The 14,284-nt window shown below is 45.0% G+C and overlaps 1 protein-coding gene across 3 annotated transcripts in view; it reads left to right on the top strand.

Annotated features, from left to right (window-relative positions):
• The first annotated feature begins 269 nt into the window (after positions 1-269).
• Positions 270-14,284, top strand: part of WASF3 (WASP family member 3) — an 83,133-nt gene continuing 69,118 nt past the window's right edge. For 2 of the 3 annotated variants that reach the window (XM_068424372.1, XM_068424391.1), the window contains exon 1: positions 270-325. The gene's annotated coding sequence lies outside the window, so the exon portion shown is untranslated. The remainder of the gene's footprint in view (positions 326-14,284) is intronic. The other variant, XM_068424383.1, reaches the window with a different exon arrangement.

Genomic DNA, 14,284 nt, shown 5'->3' with positions numbered 1-14,284 from the left:
GGGAGAAAACTCCCCTCCCCGCGGCCGGCCTCTTGCGAGCCCCAGGTAGGGGCCGCTGATTGACCGCTCTCCCCGCCCTCCTGGCGTTTTCATTGGGTGTTTCTCACGCCGATCAGCAATGTGTGCCGCGAAGCGCTAGCTCCTATTGGCACGCCTTGCCCCGCCCCTCCTGGCACGGGTCAAAAGGGAAGTGAGGGGGCGGGGCTTGATGCTGAAGGGGCGGGGCGGCGGCGGGAGGCGCGGAGGCTTAGCCCGCGAAGGCGGTCGGCGGCGGCTGGAGCGGGTGAGCGGCGTCGGTGCGGGATGGGACGGAGCGCGGCGCCAGGTGGGTGCGTGGGCCGCGCTCCCGCTTCCCTCAGCCGCGGCAGCGGGGGGGGCGATGGCGGAGCTCGGGGGGGTCCGTTCCCCCACCCCCGGGCGCCCGGTGGCCGCCGGGAGGGGAGCTGAGGGGGGAGCAGCCGCTTTTTCACGGTCTCTCGCCGTCCGCCCGCGGGAATAATCCCGCCGGTGCCCTGCGGGAGCTCCCTCAGCGCGGCGGCGCCTTTCTTCTCACAGCCGCGGTGAGGGCAGCGGCGGGTCGCTCCGGGGCTTCTCGCTCTCCTCCGGCCCGGGCTGAGCTGCTTATCCCGGGGCCCTCCCGCTTCAGCCGGGCGGGGAAGCTTTGTTTCGAGCCCTTCTGCCGGCCTCGGCCCCTCGCTAGCCCTCAGAGCCGCGGGGCGCGTTCTCCTCTCCCTTTCGGTCTCGGGTGGGGGGTGCGGAGCCCTCTATGCGTGGGGTCGGGGAAGAGGCCCCCCAGCTTGTGTCTTCCCCTCGACCGGGCTGCGGGGAACACGGCGCCCAGCCCCGAGAACCCCAAGTTCGGCGGCCTGTTCCTCACTCGTGTTTCCCCCCGCGAGTGGCCCCCGCACCGCCACCGCGGTGTGACACCGGCAAATCTCGTTTGATGTCCAGCGGTCTTCAAGTACTTAAAAAATAATCGTCTTTGGCTTTGAAGGGCGCTGGGAGTCCTTGACAGCTCAGGAACTTTCAACGCCCTCCCTCCCCCGTTTTTTTTTTTTCCCTGCTTGTGTTTTTCGCAGATTAATTGGGTTTTTTATTTCTTAAGTGAATGTGTTGCTGAGAAGAAGCTGGGAGTCTGAGTGACTGCAGGCGTGTGGAGTCAGGGATTTATTACAACTGATGAATGTCTAACGCTATCCAAAAAGCGGTTAAGAAATACTTAATTATTATTTTTCTTCTCGTTTCTGATACAGTTCAGTAGTCGCTGCAGATAACTAATAGGAGAAGGAACGATAGTTTTAGACTGAACAACAATCTGTGAAGCAGAACCAGTACTTGAGCGGTGGATTATTGGATGCAGTTGTGAGATTCCTTGATAGAAAATACTTCAAAGCACAAATGGTTTAGTTTGCGTGCTGTTTGTGCAGGAATAGGACAAAGCTGTCTAGCTGTGGTTCTTTGTGCCTCTTTTGTAAACTACAGGGAACGAGGGAAAAGTATTCCTATTAGAAAAAGATGAGGGCAAATTATGAAAGCAGCCAGGAACTTAGAGGCTAAATCTGGGGATGAGAAGGAGGCTGCTTTGCCTTGCCTATCATGCAAGACTAGCCTTTTTTTTTAAAAAAAAAAAAGCTTTACAGAGGGAAACAAAAAGTATTAAGTTTATAGGAGACAGACTGTTGTTTTGTCTTTGCTTGATACAGTGTTTTCCATAGTAACTAATAGTGTGTGTATTTGAAGAAGGGAATGAAGTAATGGAATAAGGTTGCAGTTCTTATTCTCCAGCATGCGCTCCCACGCTACAGTGATCTGTAGCTCAGATGCTGCGCTGTGTGGCCTCTAACGCATGGAGGTTGACATGATATGGAATAATTATGTAGACTAATACACAAGCTGGAAACCTGTTAGATTAAAGTTACAATGCTGGCGAACTTAAAGATTCAAGATTAAACCCCATATTTGAGCTGTGGAACTGAGCTTTGTTAGGTGTTGTGTTCAGTTACAGCTTACTGTTGCCTTTAAGTTCTCATCAGAAGAAAATACGCTAAGATGGAAGGACAGTTATCTGCCTACACTAAAATAAAGGCCCTAAGTCATTCTTACTCAGAAAGACTGTGGCTTTCAGTAAGTCCTGTAAGAAGGATGTTTTATCTGCAGCTCTTCAACTGAGACCAGGACCAGACCATGCTCCCCTTGAGCAATGTGGAAGCTTGATTTATTTCCAGCTGAATTTTGGGGATGAGTTGTGCAAAGCAAACTTTTCTTATTGCTTGCTGAAGGATTAGTTTTGTGTTTGTATTGCCAGCAGCAGTGTGAATGTAGTTATTAGGCGGTGAACACAGAGGTTTTGTTGTACATGAAAAAATACATAATTGCGCCAGTCCTCTTTCTTCTCCTTTTCCATGGCTATTTTCTTCAAATAAAGAAAAAATAGAAAACATTTTTTTAATCAGATAGATACTGAAACAATAGTCTTGATTATACACAATAGTTACTGAAATTGCATGGTCTTTGCTAATCTTCCTATTTGTCTATGGAAGTAATAAAAGATGACTTTATATGTCAGAAATAGAATTGCTTGTGCTTTAAAAGGGACTTTCATAGAAGGAATAAGTTATTGAGGCTTCATGTTTGATTTATATGGTACAACACATGGCATTTCATAGGTAATAGCAGCACAAACTTGCTTTGGTTTTCAGTATATACCTTGTCTGTACAACAACCCTCAAAGGATTATGATTTTAGGAGTAGTAATAGAAACTTTTTACAGACCAGTTGCTCTTTGGTGTGACTGCTTTAGCTCAGGTTTATTTACTTTGTTCTTCAGTGAGAAGGTGCATGCCATATATTTCTCTGAAACAAGAATAACAGTGTTTGCAGGCAATGTTCCTGTATGGAGGAAAGAGGAAGAAAAGCCATCATGTGATAGATGATAGGAATATTATTTTGAAGTTTCTTATATACAGTGAGTAGCAGGACAGGATTTCTAAAAACCAAACCAAACTAGGGCAGATACTTTGGTGAAGAATTCCAGAAGCTGATGGTAGCCGAGTGTTTAAGTCACGATAAGAACCTACCTGAAGGGAGGTTGTAGTGAAGTGGGAGTTGGCCTCTTCTCCTGGGCAACTAGCGATAGGACAAGAGGACACAGCCTCAAGCTTCGCCAGGGGAGGTTCAGGTTGGACATTAGGAAGAATTTCTTTTTAGAAAGGGTTATTAGACATTGGAATGGGCTGCCCAGGGAGGTGGTGGAGTTACCATCTCTGGATGTGTTTAAGAAAAGACTGGCCATGGCACTTAGTGCCATGGTCTAGTTGACAGGGTGGTGTCAGGGCAATGGTTGGACTCGATGATCCCTGAGGTCTCTTCCAACCTGGTTGATTCTGTGATTCTGTGTGATTCTGTGATATTGGTGTCACCTGGACAGTGAATTAGCTTTCATGCCTTTGCAAGTCTTCCCTTTTTGATTAAACTTCCTGTATGGACAGTTGCATCTTGGTGTAGTTTGTAGTAACTCGAGTGGGAAAGAGCCTTGAGGGAACTGCATGGAGGACTCATGATGTAAAAAGAAAAATACATGCAGTTAAGGCTTTGTTCTTTTGAGCCTTCCCATAGTACTGTCTTCCAGAGCTCTCTTGACTGCTTTTAGTGAGGAACGAGCAAGGAATGTTGTTGCAGTTAATTGCAGTCTGCTCTTGCAGGCCTGACTTGAGTTGGTGTGTACTTGATGTGGTCTTGTAACTGAGCTTGAATCTGATACAGGCTGTATAATGCACCACTTTTAGCCTTTTAAATTCAGAGGTGATGTATCGGTATCTTCCTGATTCATGTGTGGCTCCAATTAAAAATTTTCGGACTTCTTGCAATTGTTACTGTGACTTTTTTATTTTATTTTTGCTTGCATAAGATATTGAGCTACAGGCGTGTGTATCAGGTGAATTGCACTGCTAGTGTATGTTACTAACCAGGCTATGCATGTTTGGTGGGTTATGATACTAAGTTTTCTTAATTACCTCAATAGCAGAAAGATATTAATTTACAGTACTGTTGGGGAGAAGTTCTTATCAGGCTCACTTTTTTTTAGTTCTGTAATCTTAAAGCCATTCAGTATATGAAGATCGTAAATAGGATCAGATTACAAACATGTTTTCCACTGTTACATACATTGTAAGGCAACTGTATATTGCCTGCAGAAGGTTCCTTGTACAGGGAATTCTAGAGGCCACAGGTTGTAACTGCTTATTCTTTTAAAAAAAGAGATAGAGAAAGAGAGAGAGCAAGTATCAACTTCTCCACATGGAAGACTCAGATACAGAATACCTGTAATGTAAGAAAACCAGTGACTCGACTAAGAATTAAATGGAGGGGTCCTAAGCCTTAGCTCCGTAGCAGAACTGCTACTTACATTCTCTCCTGAGAACTTAGTTTGCCTTTAGAGGTAATAATAAAAATAACCTGAAGTTACACCAGATTTACTTGTTCAACTTTAACCTGTGAGTGCTTTCCTTCACACTTACTGTTATTTAGATCTAACTGTTCAGAAGCCTGCCTGTTGTAAAAGCTGTTGAAATGTTGCACTGGGGTATTTTTTTACCTGGAAAAGCACCCTCTTTTGAAAACTCAGATAATTGAAATATTTTTAGCTGCTGATTAGATGTAATTTCTTTTTCCTCTGCCAAAAGGGAAAACAAAACATTTGGGAAGAAGTTAAGAAATTTGGGTGTAGAAACAGCTGGAGATCAAAATGGAAGTCTTTGTGCTCATTTAGGCTGCAAACTAGGAGTTTATCGTGTTTGATTTCTTTATTTTTGGCAGGTGAGATAGCTGGAGAATTTTTGTTGAAGGCTTATTAATATGGTAAGCATTTGTTGGATTTGCTTGTTTGTTTTTTTTTAAAGAACAAATCCAAATTTATTTGTGTTAGGGATTTATAGGCATTCTGAATGTCAACACATTGCGAATTAGTTTTTCCTTTCACATACTGAAATATTCTGCCATTAAACTAATGGTGTTTTCTGGGTCTAGAATCAATCACTGTATGTGTTTGGGATTTTTTTTGGTGGACCTCTCTATTTAGCGGAATTTTAGTTACTCTTTTTTTTCAAGATTCTTGGAGCTCCTTGCTACTTAGTTACAAATATCATCTCTTTATTCTTATAGAGATTTGGTAGCCAGATACAGTGATGAGGGATAATGTGTGTTTCTGCTTAGCGTAGAACATCTTTATGCCAAATTTATTTAATATTTTATTTTTTTATATTCATTATACTTGTGCTACTGGAAGGCATGCTTCAACACTGAGTTAATAATCTTTTGTATTTGAAAGTACTTACCTTAGAAGTAGAAAAGCTGGGTGTTATTCAGGTTGAACTTGATTGATGTTTGTGTTTAAAACAAACACAAACATCAGTCTAAAACAAAAACAATAGATCAAAATGTTTCCCCATCATTTATATACTGTCAAGTAGATTATACTTAATGCCTAGGTTTTCTTTGAAACATTCGTAACTGCAAACCTCCTTGAAAGAGTGTTTTGGTTAGAAGTACTGGAAAGAACTGACACAGACTATTGAGTGCTGAGTTAGAGAATTGGCTAAGCATTAGTGAACATAATAACAGAACTAAAATAAGTGTCTTGGACATGGCTGGCATGTAGATATTTTTGCTTTAGTTTTTGAATTAATCTTGCATTCTGTAGATACTTTTATAATAGTCTTTGGAATGTGATGCAACCTTTAGAATGCTGATAAGTGACACAGATAAAGTATGTATAGGTATCAGTGGTAATTTGAATTTGTTTGGAGTTCATATTTTACAGTCATCATGGCTGACAGAAATAGAAGTAGCGTATGCTAAGGCAGTTGTAACTTCCATTAATCTGTCAAACCCAGAATTTTAGATTGACTTAAATGTATTTTTCTTCAGTACAAGAAAAAAAAAGAAATTTTCAAATGCCGTACACAGGATTGTAGCCTGGCTTGTTTCCTCTCTAGTTCGGTAAATCAAAACTTTATTTCACTGTTTCTTTGACATGAGTTTTTATTGCACATCCCTGTTGTGGAAATCTGCCCAATATAGAAACTATAGAATAATTTCCTGTGGCAAAACTCTCTCAAGCATTGTTCCTTTACACAGCAGTAGGCACAGATAAATTTACATTGATGAAAAATATTTATCACCATTAAGTTCAAATGAGACAGACATTTTGGAGGCTTATGCAGTGGTTATGTTTCCTCCTCTGCTGGTATAAAAGCAGAGTTAAGGTTTGTCTGGCTGTTGTAACTATGCATTAATGTGTTTTGGGGCAGTTTTTTGGTATCTGAATAGGCATTTGCTTTACAGTTCTATATATATTATGGTGATTCTCAAGTCCTCTGTCAGCTTTGTGTTTGCTGATGAAAATTCCAAACTGGGAAGGAAAATGTAAATTATAAATAGTGAAAATGCCGTTTAATGCATGATCTAAATGAAATTGATAGATTAAAAAAAAAATCTCTTTAACTTTGTAGCAAGTGCTGCTAGGATTATAATTTTTCACACATTTGAAATTTTACGTAAGCCTGTTATTTGATTTTTTTTCATTAGGTAAAGAATGCTGAAATGCTTTGCTGTCATTGAGCCTTTTCTTTTTTTGAGATTTTCTTGAATTTGGCTCCTTCTAAGGTAATAACTTGCGCACCTGAAAACATGATATCTATGAGCACGTGTAACTTTTTAATGTATATTTAAGCTGTTGGCTGAACAGTTAAATACTACAACATGGTGCTGTTTGGGCTGGGGCTATGCTAGTAAGGTGTAGAGGCTGCTGCATCTTGTTGACTTGCAGTACACTCTTTGGATGGCCACGCTGAAAGGGTGCTGTGTGTATTTTCCTGTTGGGTTACCTGAGTGGAAACCCTGATCTTATAGGGGCATGTCTCAATACTGACCACCATGCTCTCTTAACCATTAACATGTTAGAGGTTCCTCATTCAGGGAACACTTCCATCTGCTTGTTAGGAATTGAGGTGGTGTTATATTTTCTTGGAATAATGTAATTCAGTACTTCTGGTCATATTTGTCTATGTTCTTCTTCAGTGTCTTGTCCTTTAGATTACTGGGTATGTAGTTGGATCTTGGCATACCATAATATTATGGTTTAAGTTAGTGTGCTGCCTTCATGACTTACGAAGCCTGTTTAATGTTCTTAATATATTGGTAGATTGTGAAGGCAGAGGTCATTGGAATAAAATATTGTGGAGCCCAAATTTGTTGGTATATAAGAAGGATACCAGAATATTAGAGTGTGTCCAAAGCAGGGCAACAAAATGGTGAAAGGGCTAGAGGGCATGACTTATGAGGAGCGGCTGAGGATACTAAGTTTGTTCAGCTTAGAGAAGAGGAGACTGAGAGGTGACCTCATTGCTGTCCACAACTTCCTCATGAGGAGGAGCGGAAAGGGAGGTGCTGATTTTATCTCCCTGGTGTCCAGCGGTGGAGCACGAGGGAATGACTTAAAGCTGCATCAGGGGAAGTTCAGATTGGATATTAGGAAAAAGCTTTTAACTGAGAGGGTGGTTAAGCACTGGAACAAGCTCCCCAGGGAAGTGGTCATGGCCCCAAGCCAGTTGGGGTTCAAGAACTGTTTGGACAATGCTGTTAAGTATCTGGTTTAACTTTCAGGTTGCCCTCTGTGGAGTCAGGAGTTGGACTTCATGATCCTCATGGGTATAATGGAATAATATTTTAGAGGCCTTAGAGGACTTCAGTTTCACTGACTGTTTAGAAGATAGTGTGTGCAAAAATATTTCCTTTTATTGTTGATATATTCATAGGAACTAAAAGAGAACAAAGCACCTCATCAGTGAAGACTGAAAAATCACAGAATCACAGAATCACAGAATGTTAGGGATTGGAAGGGACCTCGAAAGATCATCTAGTCCAATCCCCCTGCCGGGGCAGGATTGCCTAGACCATATCACACAGGAACGCGTCCAGGTGGGTTTTGAATGTCTCCAGAGAAGGAGACTCCACAACCTCTCTGAGCAGCCTGTTCCAGTGTTCAGTCACCCTTACAGTAAAGAAGTTTTTCCTCATATTTAAGCAGAACCTCCTGTGTTCCAGCTTGCACCCATTGCCCCTTGTCCTGCCAAGGGATGTCACTGAGAAGAGCCTGGCTCCATCCTCATGACACTTGCCCTTTACATATTTATAAACATTAATGAGGTCACTCCTCAGTCTCCTCTTCTCCAAGCTAAAGAGACCCAGCTCCCTCAGCCTCTCCTCATAAGGGAGATGTTCCACTCCCTTAATCATCTTCATGGCTCTGCGCTGGACTCTCTCTAGCAGTTCCCTGTCCTTCTTGAACTGAGGGGCCCAGAACTGGACACAATATTCCAGATGCGGCCTCACCAGGGCAGAGTAGAGGGGGAGGAGAACCCCTCTCGACCTGCTGACCACACCCCTTCTAATACACCCCAGGATGCCATTGGCCTTCTTGGCCACAAGGGCACACTGCTGGCTCATGGTCATCCTGCTGTCCACTAGGACCCCCAGGTCCCTTTCCCCTACGCTGGTCTCCAACAGGTCTGCCCCCAACTTGTACTCATACCTGGGGTTGTTCTTGCCCAGATGCAGGACTCTACACTTGCCCTTGTTATATTTCATTAAATTTCTCCCCGCCCAACTTTCCAGCCTGTCCAGGTCTCTCTGAATGGCTGCGCAGCCTTCCGGCGCGTCAGCCACTCCTCCCAGTTTGGTGTCATCAGCGAACTTGCTGACAGTGCACTCTATTCCCTCATCCAAGTCATTAATGAATATATTGAATAGAACTGGTCCCAGTACCGACCCTTGAGGGACTCCGCTAGACACAGACCTCCAGCTGGACTCTGTCCCATTGATCACCACTCTCTGGCTTCTTTCCTTCAGCCAGTTCACAATCCACCTCACTACCCGATCATCCAGACCACACTTCCTCAGTTTAGCTGCAAGGATGCTGTGGGAGACTGTGTCAAACGCTTTACTGAAATCGCGATAGACCACATCCACAGCTTTACCATCATCTATCCACCGGGTAACATCCTCATAAAAGGCTATCAAGTTGGTTGAGCATGACTTCCCGTTGGTGAAGCCATGCTGAGTGCCCCTAATGATCCCCCTATCCTTGATGTGCCTAGAGACAGCACCAAGGACAAGTTGTTCCATCACCTTTCCGGGGATGGAGGTGAGGCTGACCGGCCTATAGTTACCCGGGTCCTCCTTCTTGCCCTTTTTGAAGACTGGAGTGACATTCGCTTTCCTCCAGTCCTCAGGCACCTCTCCCGTTGCCCACGACTTAGCAAAGATGATGGAGAGTGGCCTAGCAATGACTTCCGCCAGCTCCCTCAGCACCCGCGGGTGCATCCCATCAGGGCCCATGGATTTATGGACGTCCAGATTGCTTAATTGGTCCCTGACCCAGCCCTCATCAACCAAGACAGATTCCTCCTCTATCCTGACTTCTTCTGGGGCCTCAGGGGTCCGGGGCTCCTCAGGACAGCCTCCAGCAGTATAGACAGAGGCAAAGAAGGCATTCAGTAACACCGCCTTCTTTTTATCCTCTGTCTCCAGGGCCCCCACCTCATTCATCAGTGGGCCTACATTGCCTCTAGTGTTGGCTTTACCTGCAATGTATTTGAAGAAGCCCTTTCTGTTGTCCTTGACCTCTCTTGCAAGGTTTAATTCCAAGGAGGCCTTAGCTTTCCTAGTTGCCTCCCTACGTCCTCTGACAACAGACTTATATTCCTCCCAAGTGGCCAGCCCCTCCTTCCATGATCTGTACACCCTCCTCTTCCACTTGAGGTTGCCCAGCAGTTCCCTGTTTAACCATGCAGGTCTCCTGGTACCCTTCCTTGACTTCCTACCTGCTGGGATGCTCTGATCTTGAGCTCGGAAGAAGCAGTCCTTGAATGCTAACCAACTATCTTGGGCCCCCTTACCTTCTAGTACCCTGTCCCATGGGATTTCCCCTAGCAATTGCTTGAAAAGGCCAAAGTTGGCCCTCCTGAAGTTCAGGGTTGCGATTCTGCTAGCTTTTCTGGTCCTGCCACATGAGATCCTGAACTCTACCATCTCATGGTCACTACAACCAAGGCTGCCCTCAACCTTCACCTCTTCAACTAGACCCTCCTTGTTAGTGAGGATAAGATCCAGCAGCGCTCCTCTCCTAGTTGACTCATCCACCATTTGCATCAGAAAGTTATCATCAATGCACTGGAGGAACCTCCTGGACTGAGGCTGGCTGGCTGAGTAGGCCTCCCAGCAAATATCAGGGTAGTTGAAATCAAATCCCCCATGACAACCAGGCCCTGTAATTGAGAGACTGCTCTCAGCTGCCTGTAGAAGGCCTCATCACCGTCCTCATCCTGATCCGGTGGCCTGTAATAGACACCCACAACAGTATCCCCCCTGCCAGCCTGCCCCTTAATTCGCACCCACAAACTCTCAACTCGCTCCTGATCCGCCCCTGGACAGAACTCAATACATTCTAGCTGCTCACTCACATAAAGAGCAACTCCACCACCTCTCCTTAGTGGCCTGTCTTTCCTGAACAGGACATAGCCATCCATGACCACATTCCAGTCATGCGAGGCGTCCCACCAAGTCTCTGTAATTGCCACTAGATCATAGCCCCCCGACCGAACATGGATTTCCAACTCCTCCTGTTTATTCCCCATGCTGCGTGCATTGGTGTACAGGCATTTCAGGGAGCGAGCTGGGCACACTGATTTCACCCCAGGGGGATGGGAGGCCTCCTGGTCTACCTCAACACTAGAGCGTTGCCCCAGTGGTGCAAGCCCAGCTACTACCCCATCCCCCTTCGAATCTAGTTTAAAGCTCTCCGAATGAGCCCTGCTAACTCCTGTCCCAGAACCCTTTTGCCCTTACGACATAAACCTTGCCCATGTATTACAGTCACGCCTGTTGTCTTATAAAACCAGCCATTATCAAAGAACCCAAAGCCCTGCCTGTAGCACCAGTCTCGTAGCCAGGCATTAATAGAGAGAATCCTACTATTCCATCCCACGTCATCACCTGAAAATGGAAGGAGGGAGGAGAAAACAACCTGTGCCCCAGACTTTTTCACCAACCGTCCTAGGGCCCTGTAGTCTTTCTTCATCCCCCTCAGACTACAGGATGCAGCTTCTTCCCCACCTGTCTGGAAGATCAGCAGGGGGTAGTAGTCTGTGGCCTTCACCAGGTTGGGGAGTTGCCTGGTGATATCCCTGATTCGGGCTCCAGGCAGGCTGCAGACCTCCCTGTGATGGGGGTCAGCTCTGCATATTGGGCCCTCAGATCCCTTTAGGAAGGAGTCTCCAACCACTAAAACTCTTCTCTTCCTCCTTGTGGAGGAGGTAGCTATACGCCTGTCAGGTTTTTCTGACTGTGGTGGGACCTCTGATATAGGTTGCCTCTCCACCACATCCCCATTGGACCGGCTGTATTCCACTAGGGCTTCATATCTATTGCTCAGAGGCACCTGTGGAGGCAAGGTAGGCAAGGAGGACACTCGCCTTTTGCCACGGCCATAGACTTGCCTCCACTCACTCCTCTCCTCTAGGTTATTGTTTTCCACCTGAGAAGGGCAGAGTACAGGTGTCCCTTGATCCTGGGAGCTCTCTGGCAGGTGCTCCCATTTTTTTTGTTGCAGGGAAGGCAGAGCCTGGCTCCACCAGTCTATCTCCATTTCAGCCTCCCGAATGCTCCTAAGCCTTTCTACTTCAGCTTGAAGCCTTTCAACCTGGCTTTGCAGCTGTGCCACTCGGTCGAGCAGATCATCTACTTGCTCACAGCGCACACAGCCCCCTGTCACCACAGAGACAGTGTAGCATTCTCTGCAGCCTGCGACCTGCACCATCGCCTCCTTCCGTGGGAGCTCTGTCTGGGTTCCCACATCCATTTTGATCTTCTTCCGCCGGGTAGATACCATTGTTCTTTCACTGAACTGGGAAATACCTGCTGGTGACACCCCTGGTTCACAGCTGCTTGGCACGTATAATCTCATAAAAAAAAAAAAAAAAAGCATGTATAATCTCATAAAAATGTTTTATTCAAGTCTAGTTGCCAGTGCAAAGAGAGCATAATGTTAAGGCTGAGTATAAGTTGGGAATTACTGGATATCTGCTGTATTTATAGGCGGAGAATATTATATAAAATGTGGCCATTGGGACTTTCTCCCATGGACTGGCTTGGCACTTGCTGCAGAGCAAGATACCATTGACAAGGCTGTTAGTAGGGGCTGGGGTTCACATTGAATCTAGGAGTGAAATTTGTTCCAGTGCTGATGACTGTAACAGCCAGCTGAGTTTGAGTATTCCCTTATTTGAGGGTTTATAGTTAATGTGTGCAGTCATAGCTGATGTATGCCTCTGTTGTTGCCTACTCCTCCCTCTCCAGTACCTTTTTCTTGCAGCCCAGCACTGCTGTTCTTGTTGCAGTGTCATTCTTTGAAGGTTAGAAAGGGCTAACTTGTCTTTTGTTTTGTGTTTCTGATGTCCTGTAAGGTAAGGACAGTGGTGTTTGGGTCACTGTTGTGTACCTGAGCAGAGAAGCCTGTTAGAGCAAGTGAGTGGTGTATAACCCTTGGATCCATAAGGTGAGTAAAGGTGTAAACAGATTCTCTTCTGCGTTTCTGTGACTGGGAAAATCAAATGGCATTAGGACACGTACTTTCCTCATAGCCAGAGACCTTAGTTCTTCAGCTGATGGATCCCAGGTTTCCTGTGCATCTTCATAGTGGCAACCACTTTGCTTGTAACAAGTAATAGTTGGAGAGCTTGTGTATGTAATGGGTGGCAGACATAATATATCAAAATATGTTAACAATATTCCAGTGAATGTTGGAATCGATTTCTTGATGTTTGTTTTGAAACATAGTGAAAAAGGTCAATATTCCATGATGCTGAGGAAAACCATTCATCTGTTGTGACAGAGCAACAGGCAGCTGTGAGGACTAGTGTGTGTCATGGTTTAAAGCTGGGCTGGCTATTAACCTGGTGGCAGATGCTCTCTGTTAACCCTCTCCCCCCCCCCACCCTAAGGGAAAGGGAAAAGGGAGAGAGACTTATGGGTTGGAAAGTTAAAACAGTTTTAATAAACTATAGTAATGAAAAAGAGTATAATAAGAATAATAGAAATAATCAAATATATACAAATATATACAAAACCAAGATCTAGAGCTTAGAAATCCTCCTCAGGCAGAGTTACTCCCCCCAGCATGGGCAGAGGGGAAAATGCAGTAGCTCCCCCTGCCATCACACCTGCAGGCTTTTAACTGGAGAATTGGCAAAGCTGGTACCAATCAGTGGAAGACAGGAGGACCCCTCCCTCCTGGGCCCCACCTCCAGGAGGCAGTGGGTTAGTGATAAATAGGAAAGTGAGAATGACGTGTATGGGATGGAATACCTCGTTGGTTAATCTTGGGTCACCTGCCCTGTCTGCTCCTTCCTGCAGGTGCAACCCCCCTTCGGCTCTTCACTTATAAGCAGTGAGGAATTTAGCAGTGACCTTGGTTTCTCTAAGACTAATTGGCCTGGTTTGGGCGAAACCAGGACAGTGTGCTACAAGACAAGGCCTGGGAAGCTTGTTTTATTTTGAAACTGCAAACAGCCTTTGGAAACACTTATTTGAGAAGTTGTTCTGCCTCATTACATGTGAATGAAGAAATGGAGTTTGAACTACTGAATTAGGAGGGCGGTTTTAGTGAAAATGTGGCTTTTTAGCTTGTTCTTCTCCAGCAGTTAGAGCTTGTTGCTGAGTTTTCTACAGAATGTTGAAATTCTCTGGAACTCATATCAGCACAGGTTTATTGTAGAGTTATTTCCTGGGAAAATTTCCTGTTTTTCTTTTTAAAGCTTGGCTGCTGCTTTGAATGCTTCAACAGCTGCAAATATGGAGGAGATAACACATCACTTCAAATGAAGCCTACATTTTATTTTATGCTGAATTTGAAGACATTCTCATCCATGTATTACTGTTTTTTTTGCACACAGTTTGAATATTGAAGTTTCTTCTAACCTCTGCATGCCAACTCAGAAGCTGGAGTGGGGCTGCAGTTAAGTCTTATTTAAAGAGGATGTCTTGGTACAGTTGTACAAGTGGTTTGGTTACAGTTTCAGGTTGTCTAACAGTGTAGTAGGAGAATGGTATTTGACAGGGTATGCTGGACAAACAGATGTGCACACCACGTGCTTTGTGTCCACCCTTCTTTTTGCAGAAAGAACCAGGAACTAGCATTTCAGCAGCTTCATTTTTCTTCTAGATGGAA

Source organism: Nyctibius grandis, chromosome 2, assembly GCF_013368605.1.
Source record: "Nyctibius grandis isolate bNycGra1 chromosome 2, bNycGra1.pri, whole genome shotgun sequence".
Classification (NCBI taxonomy): domain Eukaryota; kingdom Metazoa; phylum Chordata; class Aves; order Nyctibiiformes; family Nyctibiidae; genus Nyctibius; species Nyctibius grandis.
This window is presented reverse-complemented; position numbering and strand designations above follow the sequence as displayed.